Source organism: Helicoverpa armigera, chromosome 3 (assembly GCF_030705265.1).
Source record: "Helicoverpa armigera isolate CAAS_96S chromosome 3, ASM3070526v1, whole genome shotgun sequence".
Taxonomy (NCBI): Eukaryota; Metazoa; Arthropoda; class Insecta; order Lepidoptera; family Noctuidae; genus Helicoverpa; species Helicoverpa armigera.
The window spans coordinates 1,596,695-1,612,414 of NC_087122.1; the positions used below are offsets into that span (position 1 = coordinate 1,596,695).

Consider the following 15,720-nt stretch of genomic DNA (forward strand, 5'->3'; position numbering starts at 1 on the left):
TATGTTTGTTATCGCTATCATAAATAAAACGCTCCAACTAATGGTATAAAGGATTCTTTATATTCTCACGTCCTTTGTCGTACAATGCTATTGAAGTTTTTCCTATTGCATAGTTTATTTATTTGATATTTATAAGGGAAAGCTGCTCACGAGTTTGTCTGAAGTTCGGGAGCTTAAAGTATGTTGGGTTAACTCAAATTATTATAATTCGTTTTTGACTGTAACTTAAAATACCATTTTTTATGTTAACTCTATAAAGCTTTATTTGTATACATATTCAATAAGAAAATATTGTCAAATTCAGATTTAAGTAGTTAAACTATTTCCCCACCACCCAAAGGTAGACTGGGAGAAAACGCCTAAGGCGCTATGTCCGCCATTACGCAAAATGTGCATAAAGTTTAATAAATAAATCGCTTCTCACTAACTCGAGGTTCGAAAGTTTAACTTTCTGGTATTGCGGATATTAAGACATAAGTACATAAAAAGAACAAAAAGGTACATCACAGCCTTCTTTTCAAAAAGGCAGTCACCGTTTTTGCGGAATTCCGGCGCCAACTTCCACAGCCAACAAACAGCATACCAGTTATTGTCCATAGACGTATTTCATAGAGTTTCGCGCAAACTCTGCAGTGTAAAACAATGCTTAGTACGACGACAATAGTGATCGTGTTTTGTTTTGTTGCGTGCGCTTTTGTGTATGTAGTACAGTTTTCCGAACTTTATGTTGTGTCATTTTGTTTGTTTCAATGCTGTTTATTAGGTCTTCTAACCTTGCAGAGCCGACATTTATGATCCCTCTTCGGTTATGTCGGATTGCTCTCTGCTCGGACTATGAGAGTGAAGGAATTAGGGAGTGTGTCTTTAGTATGTACTGCGAAGCTGGCTTATTTCTTTAGAGAAAATAGCCGATTGCGGCAGATATTGATCTTAATGGATTATTAACGTTGTAAAAGTTAGGCATGACCACGGAAGAGAAAATATAGCAAGTAAGAAAATATTTTGTTCTCCATAGACATAACAGACAGACAGATTTATAAGTAAGAATTGGTAAAGTTTATATTTTTATTAAAAGTATATGTATAAATAAGCATTGTCCAGATCCATTGCAAGTCATTGTAGTATTCAAAGACATCAAATAAAAAGATCCTCCCAGATAAGTTTCTTTCGCGTAGACATTAAAAGCCACTAATCGGTCATTGACTCAAGAAGGTCGTTTTAGATCCTAGAGCATTTAAACATCTGGAGTTGCCTTCCCTCTGCCAAAGGATGCGACCGCCAGCCGTACTTGTATGTGCATGTGTGTGTCAGGTTTGTGATTAAAAATTTATGAGTGAGCTATCAGTATTTGTTGTTAAATTATGGAATCAGAATCAGTTACTTTGAAGAAACCCATGGCATAAAATATTTGAAAAATGTCAACGAGTCTTGTCATTTTTCCGAACAACATCTCCTGAAGATGCCCCGTAGAGGGTGGGATTTATTGTACCGCTCGTAAACGGTAGTACTGTTGCATAAAGATTTGTGCTCACAGCAGTTCCAGTTGTTTCAATAATCCAAGTTAAAGATAATACAAAGTGCTGACAAAGCGTCTTGTGTGACGAATTTATGGTAGTAAAATATAATCAGGCTTTAGTATCAGCCTGATTTGTGAAGATACGGCTTATTGAATTTTATTTATCTTTAGCTGCATCGAACCTTTTTTAATCCCCATACAAAAGAAGGTTGAATGACTTCTTGAAAATAAAAATAAACGTGTGTCCATGTTTCTATCAAGTTCGTAGCATGTTATTTAATTGTCTCGAATATTCGAATATTTTAATTTGATCGGAAAAAATGTACCTACCTAGGATGTATAAATCATCCATTTTGATAAAAATTGCTTTAATCTGTTTTAAATTGTAACTGCACGAATGAACAATTTGGGAGCATCAATTTTACAGATAAGATTTTAAAATCAATTTCCCTTTTCTGAAACGTTTAGGTATTCGAGATAAGCTGAATGTCTAGAAACTGTATTTATTTCAATGAAAACTTTGCTGGAAGCCGACTCCAACATAGTTGGGAAAAAGGCTCGGAGGATGATTCAAAGAAAACTTTGCTATTTTCTTAAACTGCTCTACTAAATAATCTACTATGTAATATTAAAATCATGACCCCAAAAATAATTGCATGAATGCTACGAAAAATCTATTAGCCTGGACTTGCGGACGACAAGTTCGTAGATAGCGCTACGAGGCACCGCTACGCCGTAGCGTTGCTGGCGATTGAAGTTGATAAGGCTGATATTCCGTAGCGCAAAATATGAAGTAGGTTAAATAGAAAATTCAGCCTTATGTTGTGCTATGCTATGAAAACTCATTTTACAGTTAAAAATAAAAGCCTGAGTAGTTTTGTGTTAATTTTATAGAAATCGGCTGTAAATGGTGAATAAGTTTATTTTTATATTCTTATAAAAGTTTGAAAATAAACTGAATTCGTTTTAAGATCTTTCTTTTCGTTGCTTCTTAGCTTTAAAAGCCTTTTGTACCCACATATATTCATAGAGACAGTATCAAAAGTAGCTGAACAAATCAGAATTTTCAAAACTGCTAATACGTGTCATCGATAACATACCAGAGTATTCATCTTCTTTTTAAAAGTAAAGCATTTGTCTTGTTCAGAAATTCTGATCCTTTACTTTGCTAGGCACTTTGAAAAAAGATATTTTTTAAGTTTCTTTTCTACTGACCGTCATCACAATTTTCGTTACGCAACTGAAAACAATACATTTGGCAACTCCGTTCTCTTGTCATACACCATTTAACTGTGCAACGTCTCAGTTAAGTTTGGCACTAAACCACGGTTAATGTAAAGTAACGACGCAGTAACTTACATTTTTACATTAACTTGTAATGTATGGTAATGTTATGGCACAAGTTTTCTGCTTGGAAATGTTAAAATCTTTGAAAAATTTGTTGTTTTATTTATTGCTGGTTGTTTCACGCTGTTTTACAGCGGTTTCACACTAGTCATATTTCACACTATATTTATAAGGATTATAGTTAATCCACCTTATTATAAAACCTGGTTTTAAAAAAGGTTTAAACCATCGTCCCGAACAAAGTTAGTGGACTAAACCTATTACTAAAGCGTGTACTTCTTAAAACCACGTTTTGTAATAAGGTGGAAAGAGTTTATTTATTTGGGCAATTATTTCAATTCAATTTGAATAATTATTTAGGTTACATAACCGATTTATGAGAAAACACCTTTAAAAACCTAGTAAATAACTCCTTTATTGAAAACACTCTACTTAAAACTAATAAAACCAAATCATGTTCTCACACTTTAACAAACTCAAAATCTAACTATTCACGAGATTAGTTCAATAAAACTAACACACGAGGTAAATGGCGCGAAACAATTCGTTTAACTTTATCAAGAGAATCTTATCTCATCTCATCGAAAATCTAAACGATCTAATCAGTTTTATGTCAACATACAAAAATGTTAGAAGGTCTGATCTCTTAGATGACTTTTTTGTAAGGAGTATGCACGGAGAACCAAACGACTAGCTGAGATGTCATACCGCAATATCACCTAAGAAAGTAACGCGCCAAAAGCATATGGTCGGGAAACGAGGAACGCAATCAGCTCTGCCCTTACATGCCTTCTATGGAACCCGCCCATTATTTTCAAAATAAAACCAAGAATCAATCAAGATCAAACTTTGACAGATTAGTTTTGATTTGAAAAGGAACTTGATTCGAATGTCTACCGTATGCTTGACCTACACGAAGGCGCCTAATCTATCTTCCTTATGGCATCTCCGCTATCTTTCCTTCTTACGTGATATTACCTTTATAAGGTCGAATGTTTAGAGAACCTTCTGAATTCATCTACTTTATGAACTTCATCTCCAAATTCAAGAATTACGTGTAATTATATTAAGCCACATTAAGTTTTGATTGAATGAAGAACGCCTAGTAGAAGAGCAATAACAAATGATTGATGTGCATAATTGTTACGCGATTTCAAGAAATTCTAGTAATCTGATTTGCTCAGATAACTGTTAGGATAGAAAGGCATGCAATTTGTAACATGTTTCAGGTGCTAAAATAAGTACTTACAATCAAAAACCACTTATGTTTGCTTGTTATTATTGAAAAATATCTAATCATAACTAGCAAGTCATTTGACTCGTGTACACAATGCATTCATTGCAGTACCTGGATAAAAGTAAATAAGAAATATAAACTACATATTCCTGTTACCGTAGAAAAGGCGAACTATGTTTTGAAACCGCAAAACCAAAACAAACTACGAACTTAATTTAGTTTGAGTAAATACCGAAAAATTCAACAGCTATACAGGCAGAAAAAAGGTTCAAAACTGTTCAAATAAACCCTATACATACAAACATTCCATTGATAAAAAATATTTACAGTGCAGTACAGAAAAATAGTCAAAGCTTTTTGCATTTCAGCAACGATTTAATTAACAACTTTTCCAATTCAGATTCTCAATTGATTTCACGCTGAAAAAAGCTGAAATAGTTTTAAAAAGTCTGCTAAGCGGTCTCTCATACGTATATTGATATGTATCCCTGGGAGCGAAGCTTTCAGACTTCAGTATGACCGCGGGTTCCGCGCAGAGAGGACGCAAGCCATCCCGTCTTGTGACGTCACGAAAACAAAAATACATCGCAGTTTTCATAACAAGTATGACGCTGCGAAAATCTTAATTCGAAAATGGTTTGACAGTTCTATTTGACGTTTGTAGTTTAATGGTGGATTTTGAAATAGGAGTTTTCTTTTTTTTCTGAGAGTGAGTTGTAAACTTTTTGGTTGATGAGATGAGATGTTTGGTTTTTGAATTTTCTTTTGTGCCTGTATCATTTTCATATTAAGGTTTTACTATACCAGTGTTTTGATGAGAATTGAATAAGTGTTATGTGAGAAAAGCGGATTGAAACAGCTGATCAGCTAATTCTTTGTTTGTTTGGTAAGTCGATTTAGAAATATTTTGAAACTGAACCATATTTCATCTAACTTTTTGTTATCTCATTGAAACAGGCGCGAAAAGTGCCCCGTCAAGAGATAAGATAAAACGCATCGATTTTCAATTGTTAACGGAAAATTGATAATTTATCACATAAGTTTGACAATGAGTGATGATAACAAGCACATTTCAGTTATAATACATGTTGGTATTTCAGAATATCTTCAAGAACAATAGTTCTAAACTGCACGCTAGTTTACGTTTGTATCGTTAACATCAACAACCGCAGTTTACCAAACAAACGTTCTAAATTTAAACATCGAAGATAGGAATCGATATAGTTAAATTGATTCAGTTAAATACATTTATAGGGTCGCGTTATTCTGAAGGTTTGCCTAAATAAATCATTTTGCTATTACCGTTCTGAATCCAATTTATAGGATCTTAAGTGTTTTGGGATCAAATGGTGTTTGGTGATGCTTTAAAAATGATATATTTTTTAATATTCTGGGTAAGGTTTTGTTTATGTTTACATTTTTGTACATCAGAGAAATTAATTACAAGGGATGCTACCTTTACACATACTTAGCTGAGAAAGTAATCAGTATAGCCCTGATGGTAAAAGATAAAAATGCGTGGGGTCGATTCCAGGTCATTCAATTAACGTATAATATCTATTTTCTTTGTGGATCTCTATCGTCAATTTTCTTCCAAGGTTACGTCTATGATAATAGTATTCTATTACAATTCTTACTACAAATGCTTTCTGTTTACTACAGCATATAGTAATGAGTTAGATTTGTATTCATACGCCGTCGCCTTCCTTATGTTCTTGTACTTATCATTGTCTGTCTGTCTAGGTTCTAATTTATCTAGGGATATTATATACTTTACTGACTGAAAAATGTATTATATCAGCCCTTCAATCCATTGAGTTGTATTAATCAACTACAAGAAAAACCTTAGTTTAAATTTTTATGGATACTTAATACTTAATTTATGTATATTTTTTAATTCAAGTATATAAAGCATTATATACTACTAACTTTATATACTTATAGTAGCCAAGCCTTTTCACTTTTATTTTTTAGTTTATAAAGCATATTGTTATAATTTTTATTCCGTATAGATAAGTATTTTCTTCTTTTAAATTATTGATTAAAAAAAGTGTATCATTGTTATACTGTCTTTCCTCAAAAATATGTCTCCACTCAACTCGTAGAAATTGAACTATTAAAAACTCACATACAAAGGTATGAACCAATTACCTCGACCTTGTCCTAACACAAAAGCACTAACAACCCTTAACACCCGAGATTTATATTAAACACTTCCAATTTGATGGAAACCTAAAGGGTCAAGCGTGTCCAGTGTAACCACGGAGTAAGGAAAAATGAGCAGAGATGCTATAATGCAGATAGGCTAGGCGCCTTCATATAGGTCAAATACGTATGGTGGGCACATAAAGTAAATAACCACTAGAGAGCGCACTCGCCAATTTCTTCTAAGAACACGACTCACCGCTGCGGGCAGGGGGGGCGACATAATCCGCGGCTACTATTGGTCAGTTCAAGGTCGCTACTAAAGGATCGTACTGATCGTAGCCTTATAGTACGCGCAAAATCACTAACTTTTGGCGAGCGTCGGGGCACTGTATGCGCAGTCAAGTGGTTTTATAGTCTTTGGGTGGGCATGACTGAAACGATTAGCTACGAGTGAATTATCTAGGGGTTCTGGTAAGATATCTGTCAACAATTGTGGGTATTACAAAAAATGCGCGGGTCCATGGAAAGCGTATAAGGCCTAAGACGGTAACGTACCTTGTCCCCCGCATACCGCGTATTTTGGCGCGCTTTCTTAGGAGATTTTCCGTTATGCCACCTTCAGTAGTTATTTTCTCCATGATTGTAACCTAAAGGGTCAAGCGTGTCCAGTATAACAAAGGGCACCAAGCATCGTTAAATTCTAAGGACTCAATTAAAAGGGCTCCAATCCCTTCAGTCGTTATTTTTACTCGAGTTATGACAACCCTTCAGCGATGTGTTAACCCTTGAATGGCGTATAAATATTTGTCATATCTGTCGTATCTTGTGACGTCATATGTCATGCTGGTTTTGCGTAAAAGGATATTTTTAGTATTATTTGTTTGGGGAAAGAATTGTGTTTGTTTATTTAGGGTAAATGGCCGCAGATAAACAGATGGCGTATTTTTGCGTATGTTTTATTACGATATAAGCTGGTATACCTATCTGATAAAAAATGATTTGTAGACACTAATTTTATTTACATATACAACCTTCATAGAAGCGAAAAAGTTACACACACCAGACAAAAAGTCATTCGAAATTTAAAATAGTTTCCCGCGGTTTTCAGCCTCGAGACGAGATTACCTCTTTACCCCTTTGGCGATAAAAGGCTTAGTAAGCTGTTAACTTTCAGCACAATAGAATAAGTTTGTTGTGAGCCCATTCAAACAGTTATTACAACCATAATAGGCTGTTATTAAGACGGATTACCTACTAAAATGTTTTGATACTCCATCAAGGTAAGGAAAATAATGGTCAATGATTTTTTGTTATGACTCTTTTGTTTCTTTAAATAGCAGTCTTGAAATTAGGTTGAATTGTTTACTCACCTAGAAAGTTGTCGACCATTTTTAAATGCATTCATGAATGAGAAGTGAGTAAGACTAACTATTACTGAAAACTTCCATAGCAACTCAAACGACATTCCATAGCGACAAAATTATAGCGTGAATTATATTATAGCGTAACTTAGTCGAACGAACCCGTTTATCTTAATAGGTTGTTTTATTTCACGAAAGCAGGTTAGTCAAAAGTGTATGTGTAAATGCACATTTTCTTTTTACAATTATGACTTAACATCTCTCACCTCTAATGAGCTGTCCTATACAGACAATGTGCATTTTCATATACAAACACAAGTTAGTCTCACCCGATTTCTTGAAATAAAACATCTATACTGCAAAAATACTACTGAGCTCCCCCAAATTTACACATACGTAGACTATCTGCATCTACTTTTACACAACTTTCTTGAAATAAAACATCTAAGTATACAAACTAAGTGATTTTCTTCAAACCATCTTACAAAGCACTGTCTCCCGGGAGTCGTGACGCAGGCGTTTCAATAACGCATCATAATCGAGAGATGACGCACTCTGTGGGCGGTGCTCCTCTCTAGACTCTGTGGCTTGTGTTTATTCTATTGTTTTGTTAGATAACTTGCATTTTTCTTTGAATGTTGTGAGAATTTTATTGTTGATTTACGACATTGCTGGATTTATAATCTTAAAAAAGAGGATCAAGTAAATATCATATAATAGCACAGTGTCATAGTGCATAAGTGAAGTGCTACTAACATAGTTTTAAGTTTTTTTTACTAACAATTTTGTATAACATATGTATGCTAGTTTTAAGGTATTTATCTATGGGCCTTTGATGCCTGACAATAAAGGTGATTTGATTTTGAAATATGTGTTTTTTTTCGCACTATGGCTGTGAAGGAAAAGATCTCGGGGACACATGAACTATGAAGTCTGAAATCACCTGCCCTCATTGAGCATGCGTGGTGATGAATGATTAATCCTTCTCCGTGTAGGAAGAGGCCTGTATAAAAATATATTTTAGTGTTAAATACTTAGTCTACTTAGCCAGGAAGGCCATAGACTACTTTTTTATCCGGGTCTGCGAAGTAGTTCCTACGGGAAGCAGGTGAAACCGCTGGCAGAAGCTATACTATAAAGTCAATAACATTTAAATGTTTGTTCGGCTACCCATCCCACAGGATACGGTTGAAACTGTGGGCGTATGCTGGTAATGATATAAAGTAAATAATATTATCTTTGTTTGGTCACCAACACCAAATAGGTATACCACATTTAAATATAGAATTACAATAATAAAACCCACAATACAGTAATCCGTTAAAACAACAATATAAAAATTACAAATAAAACAAACTAAAGCAAATATAAAATATGGAGTTCTACAACAAACATTTTCTGCGTAACAATAAATTCAAATTAGCTTACCGCACAGAATTACCGCTCTATCCTTGTTGTAGTGAGGTCAACATTTTTACATTTGAAAACTACCAACAATGTTGGTATAACTGGTAAAATAAAATGTATGAAAAGCTGGAATTTCCACTTAGTTTTAGGGAAGTTGTACAGTCAACTTCAGGTCAGTGGTAACAGTTTTATAGGAAAATCGTACTTATTACTATTGAGTTAAGGTGCATGACAGTTACCACTGATGTGCGGTCTACTGTACACTGTCACTTTTTTCTGAAATATAAATGTGATTTATCATTGTTTGAATATGTGAAATAGAAAACGGTCAATATAATTTAAACATAACTTCGTCCTTCATCTGCATCTCGTGGAACTAACTAATAACAAATAAAGCAATATTTTAAAAAGCCTTCCTCAATAAATGGGCTTTCTAACGCTGAAAGAATTTTTCAAATCGTTTCATCTGTCATTAGAGAGTTCACTTAAATGAACAAAGCTTTAGCTTCTAAATGTTAATAAAGATTAGTATATGTTTAACTGTTAATTTATTTAATAACGTTGGCACATCATACATCCCTACTGATGCATGTTTTTCCTTAGAGTAAAATAAATAAGAATATAGCCAAGCTTTCTTACACATCATTGTCGACTCCACAATACAGTACGCGTTTTTGTGTCGCAGTGTATAACGATCCTAAGTTTTACGTATACACTCAAACGTCATAATTGTTTTTTTCTTCTTTGAATTTCAAAATAGTTTTATACCTGAATTTATTTTTCATTTACCTACGCGAGATAAAAACTCATTTGTTTTCAAAATACGCTTATGATTGTTCGAGAATGCTTTTTGAATATCGCTTTATTATAGCTGTTTTGTTTATTTTTATTTGTACAAACGTTACTTTCAGTTATTCGTTTATTCTATTACTGCAATCAAAATTAAATTAAATTCAGTGTTTTCATCGGATTGTTTATTCATTTTTAAATTGCTGATTCCAAATAGGTATGCAGATTAAATTAAAATAAAGCTTTATTAAAAACTTGCTGTTTTCTTGTGGTTTCACTCGCTTACTGGGAGAACTTACTCCTGTACCCGGATAAAATATAGCCCATGTTCACCGAGGATATTGTAGCTTCCAAATAGTGAAAGAATTTTCCAAATCGATCAAGTAGTGCCGGAGCCTAATCATGTCAAACAAAAAATCAAATCTTTACTCACAAAAATTTTAGTATAGATATAGGCAATCAATTCCAGACTTCAATCTACCTAAAAATAAAAACAATATATAACAAACAAATACACAAACCAACAGAATAACTTACTCAGCATAACAAACATAACTTAGTTGACACATTTGCCATGTCATCAGTAACGTATTATAAGTTGGAACTAAGTAAAACGCCTGCTAAGTTTTTGTTCGAAGCAGATGTGTGTAACTTGTAACCATGGAGAATAAAATGACTAGTGGAGATGTCATAACGCAAAATCTTCTAGGAAAGTAGCGCGCCAAAATGCGGGTGTTCGGGGGACGAGGTTAGAAGCCGCTCATATTTTTCAAAATAAAATCGCCAATCAATCAAGACTAATATTTAACAGATTGGATTTGATTTGACTAGGAATTCGAACGCCTCGTCAGTTCTAGTAACTCATTGCTCCGATAACGCCTGTCGTATGTTACCGTGACCTACAAGAAGGCACCTGACCTACCTTCCTTATGGCATCTCCGCTATCTTTCCTTCCTCCTTGGATACGAGTAACTTGTAACTAAGTATGGAGTCAGCTAAACTCGGCTTCTACAAGTTAACTATATTGATTTATGCAAGTTAAATTGCAATAGTTAGGGAATGTGTCGGCAAATATTTGTAGGCAGGAATGGATAGTTTGCGATGAAGTTTGTGTTGTGTTTATGTTACTACTAGTTGTTCCCGGTAACTACCGGGAATAAGTTTACGGGAACTGCCCTCGAAACTAGGGAATATCTTCCTGCTTAGGCTACTTTTTATCCCGGTCATTCATGTTTGCCCATGCGGGAAAAGTGCCCTCGTTTTCAAACTTCTTCAAACATATAGATAAAAAGTGGCCTTAACCCTTTCTGAGGCTCTGAAATATCTGTGCACTTAATTTGTTTTAGTAGTTTTGGCGTGACACCGGGACATATGGTCGTATAGAGTTACATAGTTACTTTGGCACCTCTCTCACGCCAGAGCTACTGGACCAATCTTAAGGACACAGATAGTCTAGAGTCTAGAGACTCAAGAAGGAAATATTTTTATGGAACACACACATGGATTCGTGTGGAACGAAGGGAAATGGGTCATATTGTTTCCCACATAATGAAATAGCATGCACTCAGTTACCACAACATGCAGGCTTATTAGTAAACAAACAAGATCATGATAGTTTCCTATTGATCCGTTTATTAATATTCATAGTACGTATCACCGAACATTTTACACTACACTCGAGACCGATGAATCCGGGTCAGTCGGTAAATTCTCAACGTGAATCATGAAGGTTACGTGGCATTGTATGCAGTACCAGCAATATATCAACTCGTGTATTAATTCTATCATTATCTACCTGCTCTTATTCCAATTTTATATGAGGTCGGCACAACATGTTTTCTCCTTCCATACTCTTTCTTCTACCTGTCTGCCGTCATCGCACAAGTAACATTTTTCTTGCCATATCGACTTCCACACAATCCATCCATAGTTTTTTGGTCGTCGTCTTCCAATATATCCCTCCACGTTCATGCCCATAATTAATTAATTATATTAATTCGATCAATGAATATTAGTAAAATCTTAGTCAAATTAATATATTCAGATATCCAGTTTTCAGTTGTAAAATAATGGTATTTTAGAAATAACGAAAGCTGATTAATTATATTACCAGTCCCTTTTTTTATTTCTCCCAAGAGTTTCATTAATTGTTGTTTATGTTCGTTATCTGTCTGGCTTCAAACTATTTTAAACTAACATAACTTACAAATTATATGTTTTATATGTATGTATTATTATACTCCAACTTCGATTATACATTTTTTGACGTTTGATTCTCTCCTGGTTTTGCTAGGAAATAAATCTAAAGAGTATTCAAAACAGTGTCCTAAGGGCGCTAGTAAAGCCTTGAGTAACAAAAAACGTCTGATCAAAGCGACTATTCCATGCGAACGAAGTTGCAGGGAAAACTAGTTTGATAGATGAAGTGACCTTTCGTTTGATAAGATTACACAATAGGTTACCTCACTAGTGTGACCTTTCACTACTATTCTATCCTTTTATTATCATTGTCAATACTATCAACTGAACTAATGTTTTATATAATGTACTAGGTGTTCCCCGAGGTTTCGCTCGCGTCATGAGGGTGTCACTTCCTATACATAGCCGAATAAAAAGTTGCCTAGGTCGATTCTCAGGGTTTAATTAAACTACTTACCTTCTACAACTACTTACTTACCTTGAACAATGTAAAGTACAGTAGTTATAAGTTATTGTCAATTAGACCAGTTTGCCACAGTTGTCGTAGAAAAGGAAAACAATGCTGAGTTTTATAAATTCCAAAACCTGATTACTACATAACCAAAAATTACATACCCCGTTTTACATAATTTTAAACAGATACCATCATAACTAAAATTACCCATACCTACAATAATACATACAACTCTCATTACATATACATAGGTATAACAAACACACTATTTCACTAGGTAAAGCGACAAACGACGCCTATGAAATCGAGAGCAGCAACTGCATTCGTTTTACGTGATCATTCATCGGTTAAATTGGAGGCAAACATTAGTTTTCTAGCAGCAGGCGTGCCTGTAACTAGTTGATTTTACAGCAAACGAGCTGGTCTTTGAAGTCAAATGAAAAAGGAAAAGAGTGCCTTGCTAAGGCCTTGAAAAGCAGTTGGACGTTTTGTAAAAATCATATGTTTCTTTTATGTGTCATTTTGAAACGTTATTATTATTATAGTGGTCTTCTTTACCTTGGTCTTCCTATTATTATCTTAGTTATCGTTGAGCATACTAAGCTATCGGTCCTGTCAATTCGGATTGACGTCCCGGAGGACTATGAGAGTGAGGAAATAGAGAGTGCACCTGCACTATAATACGTCTAGTGCAGCTTGGTGGTCTCATTGAAAAATGGCCTGGATAACATTTGTACGGTGCACGTACATGAATTTTAAAAATACACTTATTGCAATAAATAAGTTAGCTAGTAGGTTCGTGCATTTGCACTTTGGACGCAACCTACATTTGGCAGTGCATTGACACTAACATATTGCATTCTTCGATGCAAATTATGTATCGTATTTTTTTTATATTTTAGTGTTCAATTAGACGTGGTTTGAATCGGACAACTTGCATTTTTATTTAGATTCATCCCGTCGGGCATTCAGTGACATCATTTTGCATTCCATACTGACATTCCACATTTAAGTGACAATTTGCACTACATTTGCATCGACAATACTTATGTAAGGGAGCCCCCTTACATAGTATTTTGGTCCTTCGTAACTATTGCAAGTACGATACAGTCCGATACGTTGTTCGATAAGTCGCCGCGCGGGATCTGGGTCGTGTCGCGTCATACCGTGCCACGTGTGTTGCCGTGCAGGAGCATTCGGGGAAGAAACAGCGGTCCAGGGTCCAGAGCGTCGCACTGCACTGCATTTGCATACAGGGAAAGTTCCTGAATTTCAAGTAAGATCGTTCATTATTTCTCTTACGGCTTTGCAATGGAGGGTTTAATCGTGCGTCAAGCGGAGATCCTCGAGGAAATTAAGAGAATCCATTCTAATTTTAAGAAGGATTCAGTGAGCAGGAAGACCAGCGATTACATTCGTAAAAGGCTTGACAGGTTAGATGTACTATGGGCGGAGTGTGAAGAAAAGAACCGTGAGTTGAGTGCAGCAGAGGTGAAAGATCATCAATATTTCACCGGTAGCATTTATGAGGTCATGAAGGGCTGGTACCATGGAACGCGGCAGGAAATTGCAGCGTTCGAGATGAAGACTCTTGCTGGACCGAGTAACACCGGCCGTGGTAAGTTGAACATTGAGTTCGACAATACCCTGTTCGAGACATATGAAGAGGCAGAGGATAAGCTACTCGAGTTACAGCAGTTGCAACAAGCTAACTTCCGTGCATTCACTAGGTTAGTAAATCGAAACCTAAACGAGGTTAAGGAAAAATGGGAAATTGAGGATATGCTTAAGACTGTAGAGTTGCGGTGGTCTGCGATTGACAAACTGCATTTACGAATTGATGGCATATTAGAGGGTAATTCACAGGACTATTACGACGAGTTCTGCCGACATGAAAATGCGTTCATAAACATAAAACGGGCGCTGAATACGAAATTAAACACTTCCCTACATCAACAGCAAACATTGCCAAAAATTGACATTCCTATCTTTAACGGCAACTATGCTTTATGGCCTACTTTTATGGATCTTTACGTAGAAGCGATTCATAATAATCCTACCATTGCAAAAACCCAAAAAATGCAGCATCTAAAGGGTAGACTTCGCGGTGAAGCGGAAAAGCTCGTGCAGCATTTACACATAGCACCCGAAAATTATGACACGTGTTGGGAAATTTTGAACCATAGATACAATAATAAGTTCCTGTTGTTTACAAAAAATTTCCAGGCATTTATGCGTCAACCTAATTTGCAAAAACAATCGGCGTTCGACCTCAAGCGGTTATATGACACTACCAATGAAACCATAAACGCTATACATAATTTGGGCGTGGATACAAGCTCATGGGATCCAATGCTAGTTTACGTGTTATGCGAGAAATTAGACTCCGAAACGTATTCGGAGTACATGCAATCCAGGTCGGATCCGCGCGAGATACCGACATACAATCATTTCATGGATTTCGTCGAAAATAAGTTTATGGCATTGGAACCACTGCACAGGAAAAAGCCAGAAAACGTCGATAAACCTGCATCAAAACCATATTTTAAGACGCCACATTCGTTCGTAAGAAATTCCAAGTCACAACCCAATAAAAGTTCAGCGAACTACTCTCGAAATTTCCATTTGTCAAACGCTGGACAATTCAGCAAGATTATTTGTCCATTGTGCAATACGAATCATGCATTATTTCAATGTTCTAAATTCGCTGATATGCTGAGTCCGGAAAAAATGGCATTTATAGAAAACAATAAAATATGCAAAAATTGTTTGTATGTGCATACTAAGGGTTACTGTGCATCACAGAAAAGATGCAGAGATTGCAACGAACAACATAACACACTTCTGCACAGTGATATTGTGAAGTCAGCGCAAACGCCCTTAGCAACACAAACAGCACCGAAACCGTCGACATCGACTTCAACGAGGTCAAATAAGAATCTGCAAAACAACTTCGCATCAAATAATGATGACGAAATATTACTGCCGACAGCATTATTGCAAGTAGCCACAGCTGAGGGTGACTACGTTACACTAAGGGCTCTAGTGGATCAGGGCTCACAAATTACTTTGATAACGGAGAATGCAGCTCAAAGATTGGGCATAAAGCGTCAACAGATGAGTGCAAACATAAGCGGCATCGGTACGTTATCCAACAGGAGCAAAGGAAAGGTCCGTCTGTCATGCAAATCCCTATATACCGACTTTCAGTTTACAACGGAAGCGTTAATCATGACACGAGTAGTAAACAACCTACCTAACG

The 15,720-nt window shown here is 35.6% G+C and overlaps 1 protein-coding gene across 1 annotated transcript in view; it reads left to right on the top strand.

Moving 5' to 3' along the window:
• Window positions 1-4,626: 4,626 nt before the first annotated feature.
• LOC110377545 (galanin receptor type 3) overlaps window positions 4,627-15,720 on the top strand; it is an 86,082-nt gene continuing 74,988 nt past the window's right edge. Inside the window, exon 1 of the mRNA XM_064043370.1 lies at window positions 4,627-4,986. The gene's annotated coding sequence lies outside the window, so the exon portion shown is untranslated. The remainder of the gene's footprint in view (window positions 4,987-15,720) is intronic.